This window comes from Corvus kubaryi, unplaced genomic scaffold, assembly GCF_017639235.1.
Source record: "Corvus kubaryi isolate FWS band 111438036 unplaced genomic scaffold, C.kubaryi_AGA036_p1.0 78, whole genome shotgun sequence".
NCBI classification, from domain to species: Eukaryota; Metazoa; Chordata; class Aves; order Passeriformes; family Corvidae; genus Corvus; species Corvus kubaryi.
This window is the reverse complement of record NW_024582065.1, coordinates 3,640,180-3,667,289: the sequence shown is the minus strand read 5'-3', so window position 1 is coordinate 3,667,289 and position 27,110 is coordinate 3,640,180. Positions and strand designations below refer to the sequence as shown.

The following is a 27,110-nucleotide window of genomic DNA, read 5'->3' as shown; positions in this document are numbered from 1 at the left end:
CGTCACACAAGGACTTTCTCCCTTGGCTGCAGGCACATTTGAACTGTGATATCCAGGGGGTGGAAAGCTGAGAGTGATTTCTCAACATTGTTCCTGAAATAATCCTGCTAAAGTCAAGAGGGCTCCTTGAACAGAGCCCCTGGAGTCCTACAGTGCTCAGAGTCACGGCAACATCTCTGTGCCCCACACAGAGGCTGAGGTGAAGAAAAGGCCCCTCTCCCCTTTGGGGTGAATTTGGCACCTCTCAAGATCACAGACTGTCATCCTGGTTTGGCACAAGGTATGAACCTCATCACTGAGAGTTTGTGGCAGAGTATTTTAGAGAAAGAATTTTGTATCAACACCTCAGATAGGATGAAGATATCCTGTAAAAGTATGTAAGCCTTGGGTTTTTCTGGTCAGCTCTTGTCAGAAGGAGAAAGCAGAATCGAAAATTTGACCTTTTTAGTGAAAAATGAATACTACAACATCTTGCTGTTTCACAGGTGGGAAAAACATAGAGGTAATTTAGAAATCTTGAAGTGTGGCAAAACAGGACTGCCATCCCTCAGCCTGTACTTCTGAAAAGCCATGGGACTGGGGGTCAGCTTCTCCCCTGCCTCACCCTGCCAGCATTCACCTCTGCCCTCAGCGCTCAGCCTTCAGTCCTCAAATCCCCTTTCCCCCTCCTGCCCCGGCTGCCTCGTCTCCTGACGTGTTTACGGCTGCCCCTCAGCCAGTCCTCTCCTCGGACACCCATCCATCTCCATGTGGCCTTTCCTCCTGTCTGTTTAAATGCCGCCTGTGATTTATGGCCCAGCAGCTCCCAAACACATCCCGGGTGTGTTATATGGCACTGGCGTAATGCAGACTCCCCTCAGCCATGGAGGAAGCAAATTTATTTATTTGCTAATTTATGCCTGGCTTTTGGTGTTTTTTTTTTTTTATTCCTCGGCATAATTCTGATTTTAATGTTCCATCTACACCACATCAATATCCTTTCACCGCCAGCAAGAGAAAACAAAAAGTAAATATTTCATTTCCCATTCCCTCCCCTCCTAAAAGGTTTAGCCAGAGCCGGCTCACCCGGCATGGCCCGGGGTGAGACAAATGGGAAGCGACTGTGGGCTGCCACAGGGGTGCTTTATGGGGAGGGCAGTGCCCACAAGTGTCAGGTTTCCAGCATAGTTGCTATCTATTGGTGCATGAGCAGAACAAATGCAAACATCTCCTGTATCAGGTTAAATTACTGGCCTGAGCTAATCTGAGGCTCCAATCCATTGCTAATTTATCAGTCTGCTGATGCCATTTGCTGCATGGAGCTCTATTCAGAGAGCACATCAAGGTGCTCCAGGAAAAGAGAATAAAAAAAAGAGAAAGGAGACAGAGAGAGGAAGAAGGGGAACGAAACGTTATGCAGAAAGTATTAAAAGGCTGAAAGAAATCTTTGGCCAGGGGCATTGACAAAATCTCTTGGCAGCTGGAGGGATTTATGTCCTGCTGGATCCAGGACATCTGCCACGAGTCTTTGCCTGACTGAGGAGCATCGAGATTCTCACAGAGCCTCATCGTGCTCCCCATGCTGAGATACAAACCCTGTAGTCCTGGGTGCTCTTCGCATATCCCTAAAACTGTGGGTCAGGGACAACTCAGTTCACTATCCCTGCATTTTTTGGAGAGAGGATAGAAAAACAGTGATTTTGCTAAAATCCCAGTGGAGTCCAGGTCTCCCAGAGTGCTGGAAACACAGAATAATGTTCCACTGATCCAACTGCCCCAGCACCTTTTCTTAGTCTGGAAAGAGATTTCTGGTCACTGGGCAGACCCTCAGCAGAGGAGACCTCTATGCACACACAGCCTGTGGATTATAAAACTCCAGCGACTCAAAAATGTCACTGCACTGGGATTATACCTTGGCCAGAGGCTTCCTGCACCCCTGTGTGTGCCACTGTGGTGCTGAGCAGTGCTGAAGCGGGGATCACAAACCATAACCCTTGATTCCTCCCTTCCCTGCTGAACACAGAGCAAAAGCCAGAGTCTCCTCTGGAAACCAGGTTCCTGCTCTGGAGCTACTCAAGATCATAGTTTGTTTTCCTCCAAAAAGAACTGTTGCAAGACAAATACCTCTCTGCAGACCATTGAAGTAGGTCACATTAGGCAGGGCTCTGGAGAGTCTGACACTTCCCCATCAGCAGCAAGCACTGCTCTGCTCACTTCTTTCCCTTTTCTCCCTCTCTCCCCCATCCCTCCTCTCCTTCCATTGCTCTAACTCTGCAAAAAGGGGACTCTGTGAAAGGGAAACATCTCAAGGAAAGCCCGTGCTCTGCTTTGGCAGCTGGAAGAATCAATGTTAACACGGCCCCTGACTGCAGACAGCGACTTGCTCTGGCACAGCATCATCAGCCGGGCAAAATCCTGACGGGCTTGAGCAGAGCAAGTCAGAGCTGGACAGGGATGGAGCCCTGTGGGCCCCAGGGAGCAGGACTGGGGTATAAGGACTGTAGTATAAGGTCAAACATTATTTAAGAGACAGTCATCGGGCACTGGAGCATCCCAAGGGATTCTATTCACTGTTCTCCAGAGCTGCTGGACAGACACAAAGAGTCCTGCTGCCCGTGCCAAGGGGGGTGACCAGGGACATCCCAGCTGGGCTGCTGCCTTTCCTCAGACTTAAAGGATGATCCCATCTCCTCCATGAGGGCACTCCCAGCTCCAGCATCACCTCCAGCACTGCTGTCTGCCCCTTCTCCCTCCCAGTGCCATCTAATGGGATGCCTGAGCCAGGACTCCCAGTTTGTTTTCCAGTTGGGAGTGATCAGCACAGTGGCACCCTCAGGCAGCTGAAGGCTGTAATGCTGCAGGGAATGTTACACCCCCCCAGCTGCCCCAGACAGACACAATGAGCATTAGTTAAACACAGGTACTTGTTTCAGTTCATAGATTAGCACCAGCCTCCCCTCAGCCCACAGGACGGGCAGATAAAGCAAAGTTTGTGTGATTAAATGATAAAATCTGAACATCACAGACTAAGATGGCCCAGGCAAGGAGTTATAACTGACCAGAAAAAGGCAACAGGAGATTTTCTTTTTTTTTCTTCTCTTCCTTGGGCACTCTGCAGAGTTCAGGCAATAAACCCACTCTCCTCTCCCTGTAAGGGCTGTAACACAGTGGAGCCCCACTGCCTCCCTGCACCCAGCATTCCCATGGCGTTCCTGATAAACAGAGGGTAATAGCAGGAATATCTAAGGGCTTTGAGCAATAGGAGAGAGTGATCCCGGAGCCAGCAGCTCTCAGGCTCTCCGGTGGGACAGAGACAAAAACCTCAGGACCTCCTGCCTGCAGGAGGGACCACAGCCCCAGCACTGTGTCCCGCTCCCAGCAATCATCCAAAATCTATTTTGGGACTGTCTGGTCCTGAGCAGGGCTCTGCAGCTCCAGCCCTCGAGGAAATGCAACCAGGATTATACTAACAAAGAGCAAAATTAATTCACTGGCTTGATGCTGTCTGAATTTTGAAAGAATTTCATTCTGGATGTTTAGGAAGCTTCTGTCTCTTGCAGATGAGCTGCATGGATTGCCAAATGTATGTCCTCTCAGAGGGAAAAATGAGGTTTATTTCTGTTACAAACCTACAGGACTTATTTCAGTTTTACATACTTCCTTTCTAAATGGAAGCATTTTAGAGGAAAAGAAAATACTTCAAAAATCCTTCCCAAAAAAGTGATTCTGAAAATGTTTTGATCTGATTGATCTATCAAGCAGTGGCTGAGGGAAAGGAAAAGATGACAGCTGCTCCTTTTGTTGCATGCTGTTCTGATTAGCCTCAAATAAGATGCTCCCTGTCACCCCTGGCCCTCCACGCAGGGAATGCACAGAGCTCTGTAGGCTCCACTGAGGACAGCCCATGTGGGAGCAGTTCTCTCTCCTTCTGCTGGAGGGAAGAGATTTCTTTTTGCCCAGGACTGTTTGGAAAACCATGGTTGGATTTAAATTCAGAATAAAAATAATAAAAGTTTAGAGAAGGTTTAAGGGGTGTGGATATAAATATGCTGCTAGCAATAACTTTTCTTGCTTCTTTCCAGTGCTGTGAGATGCTTTTCTCTCTCACGAAGATGTAGCAGAGTTCTATAAACTATGAACACCTGCAACCTTGTAGAACTATGTTTATGGTACAGTAGGAAAATATTTTGACAATGGATGTTTTAGGATTTTAGCCAATAACCCCAAGGGGTGCCTGATCCTTTGACCAATTAGACTATGAAGAAAAAAAGTTTATAAAAGTTGGAAAATAATTAAATAGATCAATCTTGCTGCACAATTCCTGCCTGCTGGATCTCTCTTCTCCTCCCTACCACTGCAGGATACAGCAACAAAGGGGTCTTTCCAAGGGCTCAAAGGTAGCTTTAGTTGTGATCAGCATTGTCTGTCTGGGAGCAGAATCAGGAGCATTCACACAGGGAAGAACTGTGGAGTTTCACAGAATCCCAGAATGGTTTGGGTTGGAAGGAACCTTAAAGCTCATCCCATTCCATCCCCTGCCACAGGCAGGGACACCTTCCGCTATCCCAGGCTGCTCCAAGCCCCATCCAACCTGGCCTTGGACATTTCCAGGGATCCAGGGGCAGCCATAGCTGCTCTGGGCACCCTGTGCCAGGGCCTCCCCACCCTCACAGGGAAGGATTTTTTTCCTAATATCCGACCTAATTCTGCCCTCCTTCAGTTTGAAGTCCTTCCCTCTTGTCCCATCTCTCCAGGCTCTTGTAAAGAGTCTCTCTCCATCCTTCCCATCAGCTCCCTTCCCAGCACCCATCTGCCTCTTGCCCTGTGTCTGCTTTGACATCTCTGACTAACCTGCCATTGCTTCCAAGGACATTATTGATATTCCTTTCTCATATGAAAAAGCTGTGCCACAGCAGAGAGCCAAACCACCAAAGTCAGCAGGGTCCTCACCTGACTTAATGATGCAGAGCAGGCTCTCTGTGAGAGGCAAGAAGGATTTCTCCAAGGCTGTGGCTAAGCATAAGCCTGCACACACCTTTGATGGTGCTGCCTGATAGGGACTTCACATTCCCCTGCATCTTTGGGATCCTTACTATGTGTTTGAAAGAATTTTTCTGTCACTGGAAGAACACAAAATCCTCTCCTAGATATTTCCAGGCAGTGAAGACTTCCTTTCCAAGCTCTCTTTTATAGGCAGATGATCCAACTGCTGGGAGTTACAGATTATTTTTTGGTGCCAGAGGAGCTGAACAAAGGCCAGAATGGAAGAACTCAGCCACATTCCCCAGTGAGAAACAAGTTTGGCTCCAGCTCAAAACTCTGCTGCTCAGGTCCATCCATGGCGCTGAGGATAATCAGACAAGGAACTTGTTGGAATCTTAATTCAGAAAAAACCTGAGAGCCAGAGCTAATGGCTAAGTAATCCCCACATTACACCTTTGACAAAGCTGAATGGGAGAACTGAGCTGCCAAACATTTCCAATTAAATGCAACAGTCAGGTCAGCATCTGGGGTGAGGGCAGGGATGGGACAGAGGGCTGGGGGTCTCTGAGGGCAGCTGGGACAAGCAGCACTTCCAAGGCTGTGTTAAACACGGCCACAGCACAGTGAAATACGGTCCTTAGTGCTTCATCTTCACCTCTGTGCATCTCTTTTCCTGAGGACGGGGGTAGCTATTCCATATCAACCCTGGTTGCATGGAAAGGACTTTTCTTTGCTTCTTTTCCTTCTTTGTGCCTCCTCTATCCCCAGCCCCTCTGCTCCCACCCAGGAGCAGAGGGTGATTTGTTTGTTGGCTGGAATGAAACCCACTTAATGATGAAGTCCATGGCTAAAGCCTGTGGACATCAGGGCAGCCTTAATGAAATTTCTGTGCCTGAAACACATTAGTAGGCACGAGCTGAGACTGGAAAAAGATTAGACTGCTGAAGAGCTGGCAGAGCTGGAGCTTTCAGAGTGAAAATCAGCAGAGAGAGCAAGGCAGAAAAAGGAGCCAGACACACAAGGGGCTGCTGTGGCTGTGCTAATATCTTGTCTGCCTGAGCCACCAACCTTCCCCCATGCTCATGCCTGTCCTTTTCCCAAATCCCTTCTGATCTCTGGCTCTCCCTGTGGGCCTGCACAGCCCTTACACGCTCCAATGGGTCCCCTCCATCCTCACTGGCCTGCACCAGAGCTGGCAGAGGGGATGAGATCCTGTGATGATAAAGGCAATAACCTGCTGGTTGTTTTGTCAGACAGAGGAGCCAAGGCTCTGGGAGCTCTGTAGAGATTCCCTTGAAGGGAAGGTTTTCGTGCTTTTGCTTGATTTCCATTCCAATTCTGTCCTGGATTTTAGTCCATTTTACACTTGGGCAGCAGAGATGCCCAAGGGCCATGTTTCTGTGCAGAGAGGAGAAGGGAGGTCAGATACAGGGAAGCCCTCAGGCTGTGTTAATGTCTCCCTGAAGACAGGGAGCTGAGCAGATGGCATCTCAGAGCCCAGCAATGTGCTCACACCAGCAGCTTTTATGACCCTTCAGCTGATGACATCATGCAAGTCACCTCCCAAATTTACACCGGGCAGCCTGGGGACAGGGGAAGAGAACATGGCTGGGAAGTCCCTGCAGTGCAAGAACAACTTCACTGCTTCGAGAGGAGCTGGCAGCTCCTCTCAGTCACTCAAAGCTTCAGAGCAAAGGCTGTGCACACTGGAACCAGGGAGCCAGCTGGGATTAGGAATGGGGCACCTTCCCTCCTGGACACCTCTGTCCAAGTGGCTCCAGAAATGCTTGGTGCAGTCAGACGTGGATCTGGGGGGTGATTTGCTGGGAACTGGGTGGGAGAGGACTTCTCTGTCTGGTGCCACACAAGGAGGTGCCCCCTTCAGGGCATCAAGGCCTGCTGGCACAGCTGGCTTTGCCCAAATCACCCAGGGACCCTGAACTCCTGGGATTTGACACAGCCACAGGCTTCACTCTGGTAGCAACATTAACCCTGAGTATGGAGTGACAGGACAAGGGGGAATGGCATCTGACAGAGAACAGGTTTAGATTGGATATTAGGAAGAAATTCTTCCCTGTGAGGGTGGTCAGGCCCTGGCACAAGGGGCCCAGAGAAGCTGTAACTGCTCCTGGGTCTCTGGAAATGTCCAAGGCAAGGTTGGACGGGGCTTGGAGCAGCCTGGGATAGCGGAAGGTGTCCCTCGTTATGGCAGGGGGTGGAATGGGATGAGTTTTCCAGCCCAAACCATTCTGAGATTCTGATTTGCACACTTTCTCTGTGCCTTGAAATGTGGCCATCAATCATAGCATTGAAAAACCCTTTAAGTTCTGTTGCCTTTCTTTAAAAAGCAATGAATAATTATCAAACCATTGCAGCATTGGTCCTTCAGTTGCTCTATTTTTCTTTAATTCCTGGCTCTGACTGTCTCCCAGAAGACAAACGTTTGACTTTTCTGCTGTACCCTTTCAGATGCGTTACAGACCTGTGATCTTGTCTGTGCTCTTAATGGCTTTGTCAAGAGATCATTTCTGCTCAAGCCTGGTTAGTCTTAATAAAGATTAAATAAAGGCATAAATACATTTGTGGTTTCCTTTTTGCTGGGCTGTAATTTGACTAACAAGTTAAATTAATTTGCAAGCTAATAATTATTTGGTTAGAAGTCGATGGAAGGAAGTTTAAGTTGAAAATGGACTTTTCATGGTAATAAAAGAGGAACCAGTTTTTAGAAATATAAACTGAATGTGGGAAACAGGATGAGTGACATTTCAAAAATCCTTTCTCATTAACTGGCTTTAGCTTTCAGTATATGTCATTTTTATCCCCATTTGTAAAGCTAATATTTCTTTCTGTCACAACTGTTGGGCAGACAAATCCACAAAGCCAGAAAATGTTGGTGATGGAGTTACAAAAGCAGGGAGATCATCAGGAAGATAACAGTCCATTTTCAAAGCTTGAATCCCAGAATGAGTTACTTTCCCCTGTGATCTCCAAATTCACATCCAGGAAAACAATGTTCATGCTGTGCTGCTACAGAGCATTTTGTGGTCTAAATGGAGAGAGTGTTTTGGCACTCTGTTTTCATTTGTTAATTGACTCCTCTCTTACTTAAGATAGGAATTGGAATGGTTGGTGATAAATGGATTACACAGCGCTCTTTGTTTCAGCGCAAAGCCTGTGAAATAAATGCAAATTCCTCCCCACACCACCAGCAGCACTGCAGCAGGTAAATGTGTGCAGGGATCTGGGTGTTCCAGGGACCTGAGAGTCCTTTCATCTCTATCACTGGTGTTTAACTCAATAATTACCTAAAAATGTGAATAAATAACTCATGGAGCACAGTCCAGAATCCACCACTGATTTTCCTGCATGATTTACATTAATTCAGTCTCTGTGAGGGCTCACTGAAGTCCCTCACTCTCACATATTTTGCTCATCAGGTCTGGCTTCAGCAGGAAGGATGGAGAGTCTCCAGTTTCTGCCCAGTGCCCAGGATCCTGCCTGCAAGGGAGATTTAACTGGTGGGACACATATCCATACCCAGTCTGGTGAGTGGGATTGAAGTTCTTCCTTTTCCCAGGGGAGCATTTCCACCAGGGGAGGCCTCAATAGCTTTTTCAAACAAAAAGAGGGAGCCTTGCACAACACGCTGGCCTGCACACCCAAAGATTGCCAAAGAGGCCTTTGCACTCTCTAAACTTGACCAGAAATTCCCATTCTTTGGTCCTGCTCACAGGTTTCCTGTTTTAGCACTGGTATTTTAGATCCAAGTTCCAAAACACATAGTTCAGTTCACTTCAGGTGCTTAAAAAAACACAGATCTGTGCCTAACTCTGTCCTTTATACTGGTTCTGACCGTCAGAAGCCAGAAGGTGCTGGCAAGCTCTGCTGCAGCTCCATATGGTTGCTTTGTGGCTCCCTCTGCTCTTTAGAGGGGAAGGAAGACATGTTCTTGCTCCCATCCAGGCTCCATTGCCAGGCTCTGATCTTCCAAATTATCACCCTACAAAGAGACCTTTAACAAGGGCTGGCTTGTCCCCTCTGCTGGGTCTCCAGCAAGCATTTCTTCAGTGTCAGAGCTGCAACTCTGCATTTTTCTGCCTCCTCACATAGGATCTTTCTGCTTCTTACTCACTCCTTCCCCTCACTCCCCATCCCTCTCCTCTCTTTCAACTCATTCCATCATTTTCACTGAGGAGGATCTCTCCCGTGGTTTTTATTGCCAGCCCATGTTGTCCTGACATGAAAAGCTAATTCAAAAGGAGACAACTTCTTCAGAGGGAATTGAAGACTGCAGCCATATTCTCAGCTTTATGTGGGATCAGAAATTGACAGAAAAACATAAATCATAAGAACTAGAGCTGATTTGCAACAGGCAGAGCTTACAGTTCCTGGCACAACAGCAACAAATTGGAATTTGGCTTGTACTGAGTGAGAGCCCTTCTCACTGATCCCTCTAGACACTGATCACACTGGGTAGCGAGAACCAGGCTTGGAGATGGACTGACAGATGTGAGTGGCAAGAAAAGGGCTGAGGTTGTGCCCCACTTCACCTTACAGCCTCTGCTCAGAGAAACTGTATGCTAAAGATTCAAACACATTCTGCTTTTCCATCTTACTACTCATTGTTTTAACTCCACCAAAGGCTGAGTTCATGGGAAATGAAGTTTCCCCCTTGCTGTGCGTATTTCCAACTCCAATTTACTTTCCTCAATAAGTCTTTATAAAAAACCAACAACAACAAATCCATCTCCAAATAAACTTTGCAGAACAAATAAACAAGGAAAGTCCTTGTTGCTTCCACCAGCGACTGCACAGGACTGATGGAGAGATGAGACAATGCTGTAACTCCCTGAGGGATGGCTGATGTGACAGCAGAAGCCAGGCAGAAGGAAGCAGAAGTGGTGTTGAGAAAAAAGAGAGAGGTTTCTGCAGACAGGAGGGGGCCTCATGTCGATGCTCAGACTTGCCCTTGCCAACACAAAAGGAGATGCAAGAGCCCTGGAGCTCTCAGCTCACACCAGAGCAAAACTGCAGGCAGGGCTGTGAAATCCCTGAGGACAGAAGGAAGAGACACTTGCCTGCAAAGTGCTTCACTGCACCCCTTGGAGCCTGGGTGAAGGTGGAAGAGCTTCTGAAGGTGCCATCTGGCTGACAACTGCTCTGGCACTTGAGTTGGCATTTAAATTCAGGGGAAACTTAGGCAAAGTCTCAGGCACCACGTTCTCCCTCCTCCCACATTTCATGACACCCCACAGCTGAGCCTGGGGAACGAGCCGTGCTGACCCCATCCCCTCCCTGTAGCTGATCCCAGACGCACCCAGGAAGAGGTTTGGCCCCTAAATGAATTCTGCCTGTGGTAGGCAAAGTCCTGAGAAGCTGTAATTTGTCATTCGCCACAGCTGCTGCTGCAGACACAAAGCCTGGCCCACAGGCTCAGCTGAACCTTCTCCCCTTCTCCTGGGATCTCACCATCCCTTTCCTTTCTCTAGCACCTGAAGTTAAATAAAAATGGTAGGAACAAACACTGGGAAAAAATACCTCTAGTCAGATCAATGGATTTCATTTTTACAGCAGTCTTAAAAGTTTCCTTTCTCTTTAACAGCATTTGTTTTGATTTTCTTTTGGTTTTCATCATAATAAAGTTACAACCTGAAAGAAGGGGATAAAAAACCAACTTTCAAGCAGGGTTTTTCTTGGTTTCTTTTCTCACTTAAAGCTGCCGCAATATTTAGAGTTGCTAAAATGAGGAAAAATTGCCCTTTTATTCTCACAGAAAGCCTGTTTCAAAGAATCAGCATTTTTCAATGAAAAATGGTTTGTTGAAATTTCCCAACAAGTGCTTTTCCTGAGAGCACTGAGCATAGTCCTGCTAATGCTTGCTTTCTGTGTGGAGGGTGTGGATCCCCCTCAGCCCTCACAGGAGGTGTTTGTGGGTATCAGGTCAGATAAAGGCTACTTGAGATTTGGAGCAGGATTTCTGTCTTGGACATCCCATTTTCCAGACACTTCTGCAGATGTAACCTATTATTATAATCTTTTTCACTTTTCCCCCTTTCCCAAACATTGCTTTTTACCTGCAGCAGGGGAGGCAGCCCTGTGTCCCAAATCCCAGCAGGGATGCTGTGCTCCTGCAGTGCATTTCTCCTGGAGATGCGAGCTATCCTCCTGGGTGTAGAATGGAACAGACACCCCCCCTCTTTCTTCCAGCTCTGGCAAGAGCCTCTGCATGGTCAGACTTTTCCAAAACAAAGTGCAGACCTGTCCTTGAGGCTGTGAGGGTCACTCGACCTGGTAGCTGCTGTGGGAGCTCCTAACTCAAGCTAAAATCCTCCTTTTTGGGGTTTGGATAACCATGCAAGGTTGGAGTGGCCAGGGCACATCTTCCGTGCAGGATGATCCATACCACTGTCCATTTTAAAGTGCTGGAGTGTTGAAAAGAACGGGATTGAATCCTTGGAACAGCCTGGCTCCCTGGCCCCGGCCCTGCCTCCTGCTTCCACGAGCGGCTGCTGGCAGAAGATGGAGCCGGTCTGCAAAATGAGCATCTCCATGGAGATAAGCTGGAAGCACAAGAAGGTCAGAGCCAAAGCATCAGGAGCAGCAGAGGAGTTCTTCAAACTTCATTTCCTTCCAGAGAAATCACTTGATGGAGATTTGTTGAACGTGACACCTGGCTGCCTCGCGTTGCCGGCTCGAACAAGGAGACAAAAGAGGGAGCTAATTGTTTCCAATGCATTCAAGTTTAATATGGTGCATTTTTAATTAGGGCTGGAAAGGGGAAGGGAATCAATTACCTCTCTCAGGGGCAGACACCACTGGAAGGTGATGCCGTGTGGAGAAAAGGAATTGTGGCATGATGCTGAGGCTCCCTGATGGAGAGAGACCAGGGTGCTCCTTGTGTGCCAGGTGCTCTTGGTGGCTCCAGGGAGGCTTGCCACGAAGTGGCACTGTGACACCATCCATGAGGACAAGAGCAAGGGGAAGTGCTGCTGAACCACCCTGCCTTGGGGTGCCCTTGTGCCTGGGGGAACTTTACAACCCTATGGGATCATCTGCTCTGGAGAAGGAGATAAAGACACTTCAGAGCTCTATGAACATCCTTTCCCACATCTCTGGTGGGATCTAGTCCCCTTCAAGACATCCTATTCCTTAACTGAGCAGGATTGTGGTAGCCCATTAACTGGTAGGTGCTTGGTGCCCTGTCATGGGGGAGAGGAAAACAAAGGCACTTTCATGGATGGGATGCAGATCTCTGGAGAATTCTGTGCCTGTAGATCCATGCCAGGGAGCTGGAATTGAAGGGCTGCCAGTGAACAAACACAGCAATCCCAAGGACTCTCAGAGAAGCAAATCCCCATGGCACAGTGTTGAGACAAGCACACAGAGCGAGGAGCTGCTATTGCTGAAAACTTATGTTCAGATTGCTCAGCAGAGCGAAGCTGAAGTCTCCAAGGAGCTCAATTTCATGCCTTTAATGAGAATTTTATTTCCTACAGGAAGGAGCCAAAGTCCTTCAATTCAGTGTAATATTTTGCAAGAGCAGATGGGTCTCAGGATCCTTCATTCTCAGAACCCTCAGACTCAGTCTTTGCCAGGCAGAAATCACAGCCCCTCCATGTCCTTCAGCAGGACACTTTGGGAGGGGTTGAATTTATTCTCCTTGGTTCTGAGTGACTTCGGTGCCTATTGACATCCACACCACAGAGATTTCTCTGCAAGGCCTAAGGGGACCAATTCATCTGGCTGAAAATAAGATCAGTATCACCATCTGAGGGGCCCTACAACCTCCTAATACCTGCATGGTATCCCTACAGATATCTGGAGTACCTGATGTTTCCCAAAACATACTGGACACCTCTTCTTAACCAGCTGAAAACAACCAGTGCTTGGCCAGTTTGATGCAAAAAACTTGTTCAGTTGTTATATGGGACAAGGGCTCTACAGTGCTGCAGTTTGAGGATGGAAATGATCTCCTAGAATTAATTTGGGACATTTTGCTTTTGAAGTTAGAGCTACACTAATATATGGCACTGTAAAACCAGAAAGAATAAAACATAAACAGCATCCATTAAAATAAAATGGTGAGTACAAAGTGAGTGCTAAAGAAATAGATGCAGTGGTGAAATTCACCTTACACATGTAAGATTGACCTCAGGCCTTCACTGCCAGGCAGAATTGAATTCTTTTTCACTTTGTGTCTTTCTGTTTCTCTGTGTTTTCTCAATGAATCTCTGCAAGATGCTGTTTATGGATGAAATGCAGCATGCTTCTTGAAAGATTTATTAATCAGAACTGCCAAATTCATAATTACTTTCTGGGCACTGAAATTGTTTGGCCTTATCAAATAAATGAGAATAACCACTGATTATTGTTTTTGGAGAAAGGAGTAGCTGGTAACAAGGAAAAAAACATGCACATATGAGAAAGAGAAAGATAATACAAATGGTCAGAGATGTGTTCATGGAGAAGTTTGAGTGGTCAAATGACTCATCTGTCTGAAAAAAGAAACCTAATTTTCATAATATGAGGCACTCAAGCAGTCAGTAGTGCTTTCACTCCAGCACGATGGATGGACTTCATTTGTTTCCCTGATCCTCTTCTGCCACTGCCTTTTTATGGTGCAGAGGTAGCTGGATTTTCCCTCTGTTGCTTTGAGTTCAAAAATAGGAACTTCTGTTCAACAGAAATTACTGACATTTAATGCCAGTGAGAAACTTGTAAAGACCTCGAGATTTTAAACTTTTCCACTTCTGGGGCAGAACATCCACACCTGATACACAGATGCAGCCCTACAAGTTTTTTAGGAGTGCTTAGGGGCTTTTTCCACTGGCCCTGAGATTTTTGAAAGGTATAAAACATGTGAACTTGTGATTAGAAGCTCTCACCACACCCAGAAAATCCAGCCAGCTGTTCCAGGAAACCTCATCCACAGGTATGGAACACCCAGCCTGGAGTGGAAGAAGTTTCACAGCCTTCAAAAAAGGAAGATGTTTGTGCCCACCTGCTTTTTGGACATGGGAATGGACATCTGTCTTTACTGCCATGACTTCAGTTGCTCTTCAGGAAGAGGAGTAAGAGCCAGGTGCTGTTCTGGGGGCTGCAGCCCCCAGCGCTTGGCTCTCTGTGCTCCTGCAGGACCCTGCAGTGCTCCAGGGGGAGCAGGGTTAAACTCTCTTTCAGGCTGCTGGCTTGGGGATTCCTCTCTTTCCCACTTCCCAGCTTTTGCAGATTTTTCCCCTCCTCTCTTCCTGTGATGATTCGTGGGGGAAAAGTACAATTCTAAAATGAATAATTGATATTCTTTCAAAGCTATCTCCTTTACTCTACTTGTTCTCTTAATTTACTTGGTTTATAGCAACTGATGACAGAAGCCTATTGTTTTGCTGAAACATTAACTTCACAAAGTCATTCCGCTCCCATCTGCAGCACTAAAATTAATGATTCCCTCTGCAACATCTGTTTAATTAACTATCGGCACCATAGAAGAGGCATCCAAATACCCCAGCGACTAAATCAGCCTCAAATTAGGGAAATACGATGTTAAATTGTATCAGAGAGAAGCAGAGATTATCCTTTGGAGTACTGACACTCATTAGCCACCAGCCACCCCATGTATCTTTTCCATGAAGAAGTGTCAGCAGCTCTTTGCCATAGAGTTTGCATTTAAGGACTCCTTTTCAGTAGTCACGGGGAAGGGGAGGGGTTGGAGGGATGGGGGCGAGCTGAAGCCAGTGCTCCATCCTCTGTATTGACGGATCTGCTGCTGGGATGAAAGATAAAGGTAAAACTGTGTTGCCACTGGGCATTGCCATCGTGCTCTTGGAGTCTCATGCCAGTTCCCAAATGCCTGACCATTCCCTGCAAAGACAGCAGGACTCGCTGAAAAAGCTGCCACTGAGAGCAGGAACGTCCAGGGCTACTGCTGGAGGCTCCAGACTCTTGGATACCCAGGAAGAGAGAGATGGGAGAAGGCAGCTCTAAGGGAGGAAGAGGGGAGGATAAGAGATGTGGATTTCCAGTCTCTGAAGTCCCTGGGGGTAAACAGGTTCCTGGCAGACCCCACTGCTGATGTAGCTGCATGGCCAAATTTGTATGGGCAAGGCACAAAATAAGGGGCTGATCAAAGAGTTTTTGGGGGTTTTTTTTGACTCTTTTTCCCTACTTTGAACTCCCCCTTACGTTGCTGTGGCAACAAATGCAGCGTGAAATTGCAAGTTTGCAAAACATACTCAGTCAGCAGCAGCAGCAAAGCAGGTCCAACAAAGGCAAGGGAGCAGCAGCAAGGTGGGAGATGGGCAGGGAGGGGACCTGGATCCCACCACAGAGAGAGAGGAGAGGAGAGGAGAGGAGAGGAGAGGAGAGGAGAGGAGAGGAGAGGAGAGGAGAGGAGAGGGTTGGGTGGCTGTGGAGGGACAAGGTGGGCAGGGGAGGGTGGGTGGCAGTAAAAGGGAGGTGGTGTAGTTCAGATTCCTGCTCTGTAGTTATTAAAATACACATCTCCACCCACACAGTCTGCTGCCTATCCAGAGGTGTTACCTCGGATGAACTCTCTCCAAAAAGGGAACCCTCTGGGGATTTTCACCACTTCCCAGCGAACTTGGGAAGCGTTAGGTTGTTCACTTTAAAGAATGAGCCTGAACTCCCGGAAGCACTGAAATAACTCTGAGGTTATTCTCTAATGCATGAGCTCAGGTCAGGAAAGTGCATCCACCGAGGCCTCTGGGGTGAGATTTTTCAAAAGCACACCAAGCCCGAGGCTCAGTGCCCACAAGGGCCAGATTTTCATCAGAGCTCAGTTCCCATTTAGGCAGCTAATTAATCTTTGCAAACACCTCAAAGTATCTAAACTACATCTGCAGCTGTGATGTTGCCCTGAAGAATGGCTGTGGCTAAACTAAAACTTCTCAGTTTAAAAATCCATTCACTCCCTCTTTGGAAGGGTGTCTGCTGCCTTTTTTGGCAAAACTGAAATTTCTGATTGTTGTTTTTTGGCTTAAAGAATCAATGCACATCAGAAAGTCTGGTCTGAAATCTCACCTTTACCTTGTCCTCAAATCAAACATAAACTTAAGCACCAGGGAGGAGTTGAATTTGGCTCCTTTAAACCCATATGACCAATTTAAATGTAGCGTGTTGGCACACTGGGCACATCTATAAATGATGAATAAATTTCAAGGGGAGCAAGGAAAAACAGGATAAATGAGGCTGCTGTGAGACAACAAGCAGAAATACCACTCTTGATTCAAGAGGAACTGAAGTCAATAGACATTATTTCTCCTATACAAGATCTGTGTCACCCTCAATGTTCACTGAGATAAGCAGATTTTAGCCCTTTCCTTCTCATCTTTTCCCAAACATCCTGGTTGTCTCTGTGTCTTGACATTGTCTCTCAGTGGACAGCTCAAACCTCACCAGTAACTCAGGGTTTTTGAAGGTTCCTTTCCACAGTCCTGCATTCTCTTGTCTCCCAGCAAAGATGCAGGTGTTGATTTGGCTTAGTTTAAGGACAGACAGGGGGTTTGTGTCTCCATGGAAGACAGTCCTGAACATTTCTTTTAATGAACTTTCAAAGGGGATTTGTCAAACCTTGTTCAAGTTTAAGATAAGTCTATATAATTCATGGTGAGAATGTTTAAGACCGTTGCAAGAAGTTTTGACTTGTTTGCTTTAAAAATTAATTCAAACTAACACACTCAGGCCCCCCTTTGTAGCCACGTCCTGTGGATGCTTCTTGCTCAGGACAGAATTGCAGATCAGTGACCCAGTTAATAAAACCCTGCCTTGTTGAAAGAGGCTCCTGTGTGGCTCCAGCAGGAGGAAGAGTTTCTTCCCATGTGACAAATATCTCCATTTGTGACGTCCCCACACTTCAGCACGCAGGGAAGCAGAGCCAGGAGCTGCTTTCCCAGCGCTCATGGGCTGAGGTTATTGGCAGAACTCTACTGACAGAGCATGTAGAGAATGTACCAAACCACATTTAAAAGTGTGACATGAAATTCAAAAGCAGCCAGGGGAATTACAATGCTCTGGAGCAGGATAAGATGCTAAAGGAGCATGAAACACATGTTATGCTTAATGTGATTTCTTTTTTTTTTTCTAAGACTGTTTCCTTTCCAAGCTTGCCAAGGAGTACATGGAGCTGTCAGAGTACAACCTCAGACATGAGCAGTCATGGCAGGAGTGGTGAGGTGGATCCAGAGGCAGAGCCAGGCCAGTTTATGCCTCCCCTAGATAAGGGAGTCAGGTGAGCACTGGCTGTGACACAGCACACAGAAACCACTCCACATAGAGAGAATAAGGAACAGAAGTGTTATTCCATGTGCAGAGGATCTCCAGCCCTGGATATTACTGGTAATGCAGTGAGAAGGAAGAGAGGGAGGTTGAAGGCTTCAGGTGAGAGAGTGTCCCTGGAATAACCAGTGCTGGGAAATGAGGGATCAATATTTATTTGGTAAAATGGCACATGGCTCTGAAACGCAGTAGATGGGGAAAGAGACATTGTTTGGATGATGGCCCAGAGAAGCCAGCAGGGACTGGATTGTCATTGTGATTGGATCTGCACACACACCCAGGAGAGCAAAGGCACTGCCATGTTATATTTATAATTTTAAACAGATTGGATGAAATAATAGTGGGAGAAGATATAAGGGAAAAAGGTGTCCCAGGACTACATAATAGATCAGTGCCAGAGCTGGGAATTGATTTCTGAGACTCACAGTCCTCAGCCCATTATAATAAAACCCACTGAACATGAGGAGTCTCTCTCTTTGCTATTATCCTCAAGGTTTGGATTTATGTATTTATTTATTTACCAAACACAGAGGAATGACAAACAGAATGAGAAACACAGAGCGCTCAAGAAAGCTCATAAAGTCCTTTTCATATATTTAATCAATCATGACTAGTGTGTCTCCCATCCATTTTTTTCAGTTTAAAATAGAATAAAGATGTCCCCTCACATCATAATCTGTCTCCAGGCAGCTGTGCTCCTTACATCAGCACAATGACCCAAACTACAGGGCTGTATTAACAGATACCATCTAGGCTTTAATGGAGTTCAGCCACTGGGATTAGCTCCCTGGAATGGAGTTTGGGCTGCCAGGCACTGCACACAACTGCGAGCACATTACAAGTTATAGGCATCAATTCTTTCTAAGTGAGAAACCATTCCAAATTCAAAACACTTCAGACCTAATAACAGGAAATTATCTTGATGGATTCCCTTCAACAGGTAAAAAAAAGGAGATGAGGAGAGAGGGTCAGGCGTCCGATCAAAACAAAATCATATCTGTGCTTTTTTCTCTAGTTCAGAGCAAAGCAGGAGTTTGGATTTAGATGTCAGGGAGGGAACAAATTGTGGAAATGTAGGGTGGAATGAGAAAGAAAGTTTGTAAACTACACTTGCAAGGAGAAAAGGAAATTTTGCCTGCCTATTTGGGTCACCGTGTACCAGAAGTGTCAGTCTGACCCAGAAGGGACTTCTCTAAGAATCCTGAAAAGTCCCTTGCAGCTCCTTAGGGTATTTTTCCAAATGGAGTCAGGAGTTAATTTTCGTAGAATTATAGGATAATAAACTGATTTGTGTTGGAAGGAACCTTAAAGCTCATCCTATCCCACCCCCTGCCATGGGCAAGGACACCTTCCACTATCCCAGGTTGCTCCAAGCCCTGTCCAACCTGGCCTTGGACACTTCCTGGGATGAGGCAACCACAGCTTCTCTGGGCACTCTGAGCCAGACCTCACCACCTTTTTTTTCCCTTAGCTTTCATATTTCAAGGATGTCCAATGTGGGCATCCTTAATGAGACCTGACTTTTCAGATCAGAAGACACTCAATGCTTCATGAAAAGCAGGTCCTTTTTAAAAGTGTCTTTGCTCAAGTACACACTGGGAGTGCACTCTCCAAAAGTGTTCACAGTGTCTGAAAATATTGTCCATTTGCCCCTTTAATCGCTGCCAATGATCCAGGGCTAGAAAACCCTGGAGGAGAAGAGGAAGGGTCAGAGTTCCAGTGATGAACGCTGGCAAGCTGAGTCACTGATGAGTTGCGTCCTATAATCCATCATTTTTAAACCTTGCTTGTCCAAGAGCTTTCTGTGATGTCAAGCTGAGTCATTTCTGCCCATGAAACACGGAGGAAGGGAGAACCTTATTTCATCTCCTGGCACTGTGGCCATGCACCAATCCTGCTGCTGCCCCATTTTCTCCACGTCTGTCCCACTCATCCCCAGCATGTGCATTGGCCAAGCCACCATCTGACATCCTTGAGAGAACAAAGCTTCCCCAAGCCAGCAAAAGAGTCCCCTAAGGAAAAAGAACTGAAAACAAATTGAAAGCAAGACAGACAAACCAAAAGGCAGATTTTCCTTTCAGCATATTTTTGGAAGAGGAGGGGAAGGAAGTCCCTTGTGGGCAGAAACCTGCACTGCCATTGGATTTCCAGCTCAAGTCAGAAGCCCAGGGAAAAGACAGCTCTTCACCAGTGGTCAGGAGGGACTGCAAACACAACAAAGCTTCTTGTAGACAAACAGCACAGGGGAGTCACCAGGGACTAGCTCATTAGTCACACAGCGTTTGCACATGCTGATGGCTGAAGGCAAAATACGACCTTAGGTTCCATTATCACACCAAACAATGTCTGTTGTTGCAAGAGGAGAACAAGGCAGAGCAAATGTACTGCATGAGATGTGAAGGACAGGGCTTTGATGGTGACAAGATGTTACAGCAGCTGCAAAGGGGGATGTCCTTGCTTATCATCTCTGGCAGGGTGGTGGCTCAGACCTGGGACGGTGCCAGGTACTGGAGAAGGGCACTCTGGAATAAACCTGGTCTTCTCCAAAGAGCTTTAACCCTAAATATCTAAAATCTCCCAGTGGGTGAATATCAACAGACAAGACAGACCAAGGAGGAGTGTGATGATACTAATGTTGTTGGATATCAAATTCTTCATGAAAAAATCAAAGCAGAAACTATCACAGACTATGGGGAGAGAGGAGTGTTTCGCAAAGAGCAAAGCACCCAGTCCACTGAGAACTGAGAGTGTTCTCAAAGTCCCTGAAAATGCTCTCTCCCCACCCACGCAAGGTGACATTTGTCTTCACATGGCAGGTGAGCCCTGAGTACTGTTGTATCCAGAAAAGAGAGTGACTGAAGCAGTGGGAAAGGCTGGGTGCTGGAAACCTTCATAAAGATCAACTTCATGGGCAGCCCTGTTGTCTTTTTCTGGTTTCACATATCACCTGGATAAGTCTTCCAGCACTCAAAAAGAAGTTAAAGTGCTAAACATCCTATGGCTTTCCATGAGATGACCCAAACCTTCTTTTTGTCTGAGGAAAGCAAGGGCACTTTTTATACTTGAAATCAGATCTAGAGTAAGATTTCTTGAAGGGACCAAGGTTGCTATATCAGATGAATTTGGGTCTGCTGACCAGATCAGCAGGGCTCTGTTTAGGTCTCTGAGGGCTGCAGATGTGAAGTCCTCCAACACACATTCAGCCCCTCCATTTTCTTTCTTAAGAATAAATACGTCAATATAATAAAGAGAGAAGTTATAAATACAGGTTTAACCTCATGGAATGAATCCCAAAGCGCCAAGGATGGATTTGTGAAGACTTCTTGAAAGTTTTCTCATCAGTAACATTTGCATGTCTCTTCTTCTGAGTCTTGACATATTTTACATCTCTTTTGAGGGCTTGAAACATAGGAAGAACAGATTTAATGGGAAGCAGTGGCCTCCTGCTTCCAGGAAGATATTGTTAGGGTTGGCTGAAATGAAGAAGGTTCATCAGCATGTTCTCAGAGCTTCTTGCTGTGGCACTGAGGAAGATTTAGCATGTTCTGATATCCATTTCCTTCCCAGCTCTAATCTTAACACCCACCTCCTGCATGCTAAATGAACATTGCAGCACTTCATAATGGAGACAGGAAATTAATTCCTCATAAAGGGCGTTTTTTTTTCTTCCTACCCCTCTTATTAAGACTCCTCAGCCCTGTCAACAGCCAACTGAGCTTCCACAAGTCATAAAGGTGCATTTCTGCAGTCTCATTTCCTCAAGTCTCCTGCTTGATGAATTATGCCCATTAATAACCTTCCCATTGGAAGAGCAGCTGCTGGGATTCACAGGACCTTGTTGGATGGTGTAACCCCGACCTTTAGCAAGGGCACTCTGGAAAATGCAGGCACGAAGCAGAGGGGCTGATGATCTGAATCTGCTCTGCTCAGTCCCTATTAGAGGCAGCAGTTAGAGAAAAAAGACCCTCCCTGGTCTTGACCAAGGATTCCCATGGGAACTTTCAGAGCTGGACCACCCTCCTGAACAACATCTGAAACAAAGTCTTTGATCCTGGAGTCTGGTGTAACTTTTATCATTTCCACATCTTTTGCACCCACTAAGGGCATGCATCCATGTCTCCAGGGTACAGGATGTCCAGAACAAGGTTTTAAGAGGAAAAAGTTCATGGAGTTGTCTAAAAATAGCCTTTCCTTGACAAATAAATTAACCAAGAAGTGTAAAATCCCTATGTTTTTTATTACATTTTTTCTCTCCAACCCATAATCTGTTGGGAAATATTTTTTTTTTTGGTGGATGTGACTAATCTTTAATTATAAAGAATATAATTTTAATGTGATCATTAGAATGGACCGAGCTGCATCGAAGTGACAGGTCTGGTTTAGAATTGTGCTGTTTCACCCAGGTTTGAGCTCAGCAGTGTCAGACAAGTGGAGATGATGTTTAGTGAGATGGATGCTAAAACAGCAGGCAAAATTCTGTGAAATGAAAATGGATCATCTCCCTGTGATATGGATTTGGAAGAAACCAGGGTGAGAATTTGGAGCTGGTATCAGAAGCTGGAGGGCAGTGGAAAAGAAACACACAGATTGCATCCTCAATTTTGGTAGAAACCTTAAAAAAACGTAATTCATGTAGCTCTCAAAAATAAAAGCACAAGACCAATTCGATGATCTCAAAACTAGAGAAAATATCCCAGGTACACGATGTTTGGAACTTCCCTCGGTTCCCTTTGCAAAATGGTATGTAACATTTAATTTTGATTTTTCACATACCTACACCATGTAAGCTACAGAACAGCAGCATAACGTGGCTCTTCACAGGATTTTAAAGCTTTTCTAGCAGGCCTAGATGAAATGTTCTGTAGAAAAGTACAGTTACGCTGTGGTTGCCTAGCAAATGTCTCTGAGAAAGTGTATCTGTTTAAAGAGAAAAACAAATTAAGTATAAACCATCTGCAAGGCCATGCTCCCTGGGGACAGTAGATTTCTGTAAGACTCAGAGGGCAAAATTGTCAAAATCTCTTGTTAAAATAGAGGCAGCACATCACAGCCACGGACACCAGAGATATTAAAGTGAAAAACCCTGCTAGTTCTGGCTCAAAGTCAGAAATAACTGAGTGCTCCGAGATCTCTTGACCCCAGGGAGTTATTAGTAACATTTTTAAAGTCATCTTTAATGTTATGTGTCTTTTGTTTTCAGTATCTTAAGAAATTACACCCCAAAGGGGAATGGACTCCTCAGTTCTGTGCCAGTCCCTGAAATACGAGGTTGGTGTCTCTAACTCCAGAACCAAATCTGCGTGTCCATGAAGGGAAATACACTCTGTGTCTGCCTCCTAATGGCTATTAAACTGTCTTTGGCAAGGGATTAATGGACTGGTTTGGCTTTTCAAGCTCTTGCTTCTATTGCTGAAATATTTCTTTAAAATCTTCCAAATTCCCTTCTTCCTTCCAAAATCTTCTCCCACCTATTAATAAAAGAGACAAGCTGGCAACTTGGAGTCTCTGATGTCGTGGCCTCTGCTTTTCACTCAGGGGGATCAGGTGAGGGCCACAAAACTCCACTGGGGCCTGTTTTTGAAGAGAGAAACACAAAATTATTTGTAGAAGGATGTCCAAAACCGTGATCCTCAGTGCCATGGAGTGGGAGCTGGAGAAAAACACAGGACTCCTGTTAGTGTGGCTTCATTCTGCTCTGGCCCCTTCCCCTCCAGCTGTTCTGTGCTTCCATAATGATTAGGTGCAGAGTCCCTAATTAATCAGGGTTAAACCTGATTGCCCACCCAACAGCATTATGTTCCTTAAATAATGTCACCAGAAGTACAAAAAGAAAGATTTCTGGAGTTCTCAGGGAGAGCCTTTGACCTGTTAACTGCCCACAAACCCCTTCCAGTACAGATTAAATCCAAGGACTCTATCCTTTAGCAGAGGACTCATTTATCCACCTGGGGCCTAAGCTCTGAGCTCAAATCATGAAGGTTTTGTCTGTCAAGGGCTGTTGCCACTTTTCTTCATTCCTTCAGAAGCAGGGGATAATCTCTTGACCTGGGTTTTTGAGACGTTGGGACAAGAGTGAGAATAAATAGTCTCCTTTCTGATCATTCCAGGAGAGTTTTAATTTGCACATTTTACGTCTGGGAGTCTTTCCAATCCGTATTAAGTTTGCTGAAAGGAAAGAGTATCATTTAAGCCAAGGGATTCAGGATGAAACAGCTCTAAAAAAAGACTCTCTGTGTTCCTTCCCGTATGAGCTGTGAACTGCATTATTAACAAAAGTTCTAGAGTATCTCTTGGGAGAAAAATCTTGAATATGTGGATGTGAGAAAATGGCATGGACATCCCACAGGGATGCGTAGGATCTGACTGGTTTCCTCTTGCTGCAGAACAGATACAAACACAAAGTAGAGGATCACTTAGAGCAGGAGACTCTACCCCTCCACTGCAGAACCCTACTGAATAAAGACAGGACTGTGTTGTCTCTGCAGCCCCATGATTGAGGTAGTTGGCACTCACGGGCCTTTCCTAAACCCAGAGGAGGCAATTCCCAAATGGATCATTACTGGAGAATGGCCTCACTGGCTGGGTGAACATGCTGGATGCTCCTTGAATAAACAATACCTTGGCAAACAAATGAATTATCTCATTGTAAATACGTGCTCATCAGTCTTGTCTGAAGCTTCTGATCCCAATTCTTCAGCTCTCCTGGCTTCCAGTGGTGACAAGATGGGGTACGCAGCACACAGGAAAAGCTGCTCCATGTTTGTGTCCTTCTCAGCTATTTACAGAAATGTTTAGATGTAGGGGGAGTTCGATTTATGTGCCTTATCTTCCTCAAACCAGAGAGAACTCTTCCCGTCCATTACAAACACTGCTTAATGGATCTCTAACAGCCCTGCTTTCACAACATCAAATACACCAGAAAATAAGGGGAAGCAGGAGGGACCAAACAAACAACTCTTTATTGTTTCCAGGTGTCCCTGATAATGGGTGGAGGAAGAAGTGGAGAAGAAAGAGGGGAGAGAGTTAAGAAAATCGTAATTGGGTCCTTGGCACAAGCTCATCATGCATAAACATGGCAGACAAAAAATCCTGAGTGTTAAAAGAAGTTCTTACCTCCTGAAGATCCCAAGTGTTCAAAGGATGTCTGAAAGCAGACCTGCAGTTCTTTGTCAGGCCCGTTTGCCTTCTCAGGGCTCTGCAGACAAGAAGCAAATGGCCAAGGTGGTGTTTCCCCCACATGGGAGGCTGTTCTCCATCACCCAGCAAACCAGCCTGGAGACAGCACACACTGGAGGATGAGCCAGCTGGGCAAACTCCCTCCCCTTCAGCCTCAGTAGGATTAAAATCACCCAGTTTGTCTCTTTGTGGTGTAACACAGTTGTTCTCCGGTGAGAGAGGCTGCTCATTACACACATTTGCATTGATCTTTGTGCATTCCTGCACAAAGTTATGCTGAAAACGGCTACAAAGAGTTTCATTTCCTTCACTCTGGCACTGTATTTCCTATCTCCTCTGAACCAGACTGGCGCACAAACCAAAGCAATCCCAACCTCCACACACCCACCCACATATGAAATGGGTTGGCCAAAGTGAGTTGGAAACATTCATTATATTATAACAAAATCTTCTGCTGTATTTTTCCCTGCCTCCTATGCAGTCCTGTGCTTGGCTTCTGCCTTTTAAACTTTATAATAGCCTTCATTCTTATTTTTCTTTATGATTTTTTCTTCACTGACTGTAAAAACCACTCAATTTGACAGCATTCCACTTGGAAAATCAAGAAGTCCATAAATAAGGCTCAATATAGATCCAAATATAGTTGCTATCAGAAATGGTAACTTTTATGAGGCTGGACGGCAACTTTTCAATAAGACATTTTGATAGGCAAATGCCACTGAATGGGATGGGAGCACAGAGAAGGGTATTTTTAAAAATGAAAAGTTCAGGTGGTTTTGGTCAAAAGCATTGCATTTCTCCTGAAATGTAGGAGGGAAGTGGAGAGAGAAAATAGAACAAAATATGAAAAGGTGAAAATAGAGGATTTCATCTGCTTTGATCCAGATTCTTGGGTCCATTTCTCTCACACACCAATTTAATTTTGATTTTACCTGTTACCTTGATCTGGCATAGGAAAAGCTATTGACAAGTCTTATGTTGTAGAGGTGACAGTAGGGAAGATGAGAAGGCTCCAAAGCAGCTGGAGCAGTCCAGGGCCCAGTTCCCTTAGAATATAAATGAGAATTAAATGCTTAATTGCTGCTGCTGGTGCTTGAAGTCCATCGTGGTTCTTGCTGTAACGCAGAGGAGGGAGGACAGGGATGGGCCTGTGCTCACTGGTGTCTCTGGAGCCCAGAACTGGAGATTATTGGGGTGTTTCTTTAATGGGCATCCTTAGCTCTGAGCACTTCAGGGAAACCTATGGCACACAAGTACTCCCTTGTAAAGAGGTTTTTTCCTCTCTTTCCTATGGCTTCCCAGGATCTGGGCTCAGTCTCAGCCTCTCCTTCAGCAGATTGCCTCATTTATTTAGATCTCTCTCTTCTTCTCACTTGTTTCTTTTTAGAAAATGCATAAAGAAATCAATAGCTTTTAGGATTCCATCTTCCTGCCCTTTTTTGTTTTAAATGGGACTCTTTCAAACAATAATCAGGAGAAGCACATGGCCAGATGATGCTTTCAAATAAGTTTAATTTTCTTTGAGAAACAAGCTTTTAAAAGTCATATTTTATTAATTTTTTTTTCTGCAAGATAGGAATTAAAATCAGTAGATTTTGCTCATCCTGGCCACAAGCTGTTTTCAGTGAGGAGCTTAGATTACTCTGTTAGCAAAACCCAAGGTGTGGCTGCTTTGAACTCTCCCTGCCATGTCCACCTGCAGGATTCTCAATTCACACACACACAGGAGAGATCCACACACGCATTCATTTGTCCTTGATGGTTTAATTAGTACTTGAACCATTCAACACTCACCTCTTCACTTGTCCTTTTCATTCAAATGTCACCTCCCAAACCAGTCTCTCCTAAGGAGTGAGAGGAAGGGGGAGAATTTTCAAATTACGGAATCCTGCTTTTTCTTCTGGATTAACCGCCCATTTTAAATGCCATTTGCCCATCAGAGGCTGAAAGGGGAAGGAGCACTCCTACTTTGAGATATAAAAATGGTAAGAAAGAGAGGGGACACAGCTGAGGAAGAAAGTGCTTGGATGATGCACAGAGGGAAGCCAGTGCAATGTGAGACCTTGGCATCCAGGGAGATTTTTACTAATGGTCTCTGCAAGTCTTATTATTTCATACATATTCTCATCCCTCTGACAGAGATACTGCATAAATCACTTCTCCTTGTCCCAGGCTGACCCCGTAACCTCTGAGAGATAATGAGGCACTGTACCTAGCATCTCCTAATGCTGCCAAGATCTAGATCAAAGAACATTAATTCTCCATGATAACATCTCTATTTATTAATGCAAATGCCTTTAATCCTTCCCCAGCCTCTGCTCTGCTCGCCACCTTTACTTTTATTACCAAAATTTCTTCAGAATTAGGTAAATTGGCTTAGTGTCCCCAGAAGGTGGATGTCACTAAGAGCTGAAGTCTGATGTGTCCCCCCTGGCAGTGACACTCACCTCCTGGACAGATGAGCTCCTGGACTCGTTACAGTTGGCAGGGGCTACATGCTGGGGCTTCCCAGAGGTGCCAGAGTGTTTGTATTCATTCCATAGAGGTCAAGAAATAATTTGTAATTATTTTTAAAATTAATTTTCCCCCCCTTTTGCCATATTTCAGTGAGCAGACTGTGATTTCCCTCTTCCCCCTCCAATCTTCAATGTCTTGTGCTCCTCAAAGTTATTTTCCAGGGT

General features: G+C 45.6%; 2 long non-coding RNA genes across 2 annotated transcripts; one reads left to right on the top strand and one right to left on the bottom strand.

Annotated features, from left to right (window-relative positions):
* Positions 1–22,754, top strand: LOC121676333. Its single transcript, XR_006020429.1, has 3 exons — positions 1–280; positions 8,400–8,507; positions 22,454–22,754. It is a non-coding gene; the product is annotated as an uncharacterized LOC121676333 (long non-coding RNA).
* On the bottom strand, positions 22,726–27,110 carry LOC121676334. Its single transcript, XR_006020430.1, has 3 exons — positions 26,877–27,110; positions 26,224–26,273; positions 22,726–24,448 (listed from the first exon to the last, which is right to left on the bottom strand). It is a non-coding gene; the product is annotated as an uncharacterized LOC121676334 (long non-coding RNA).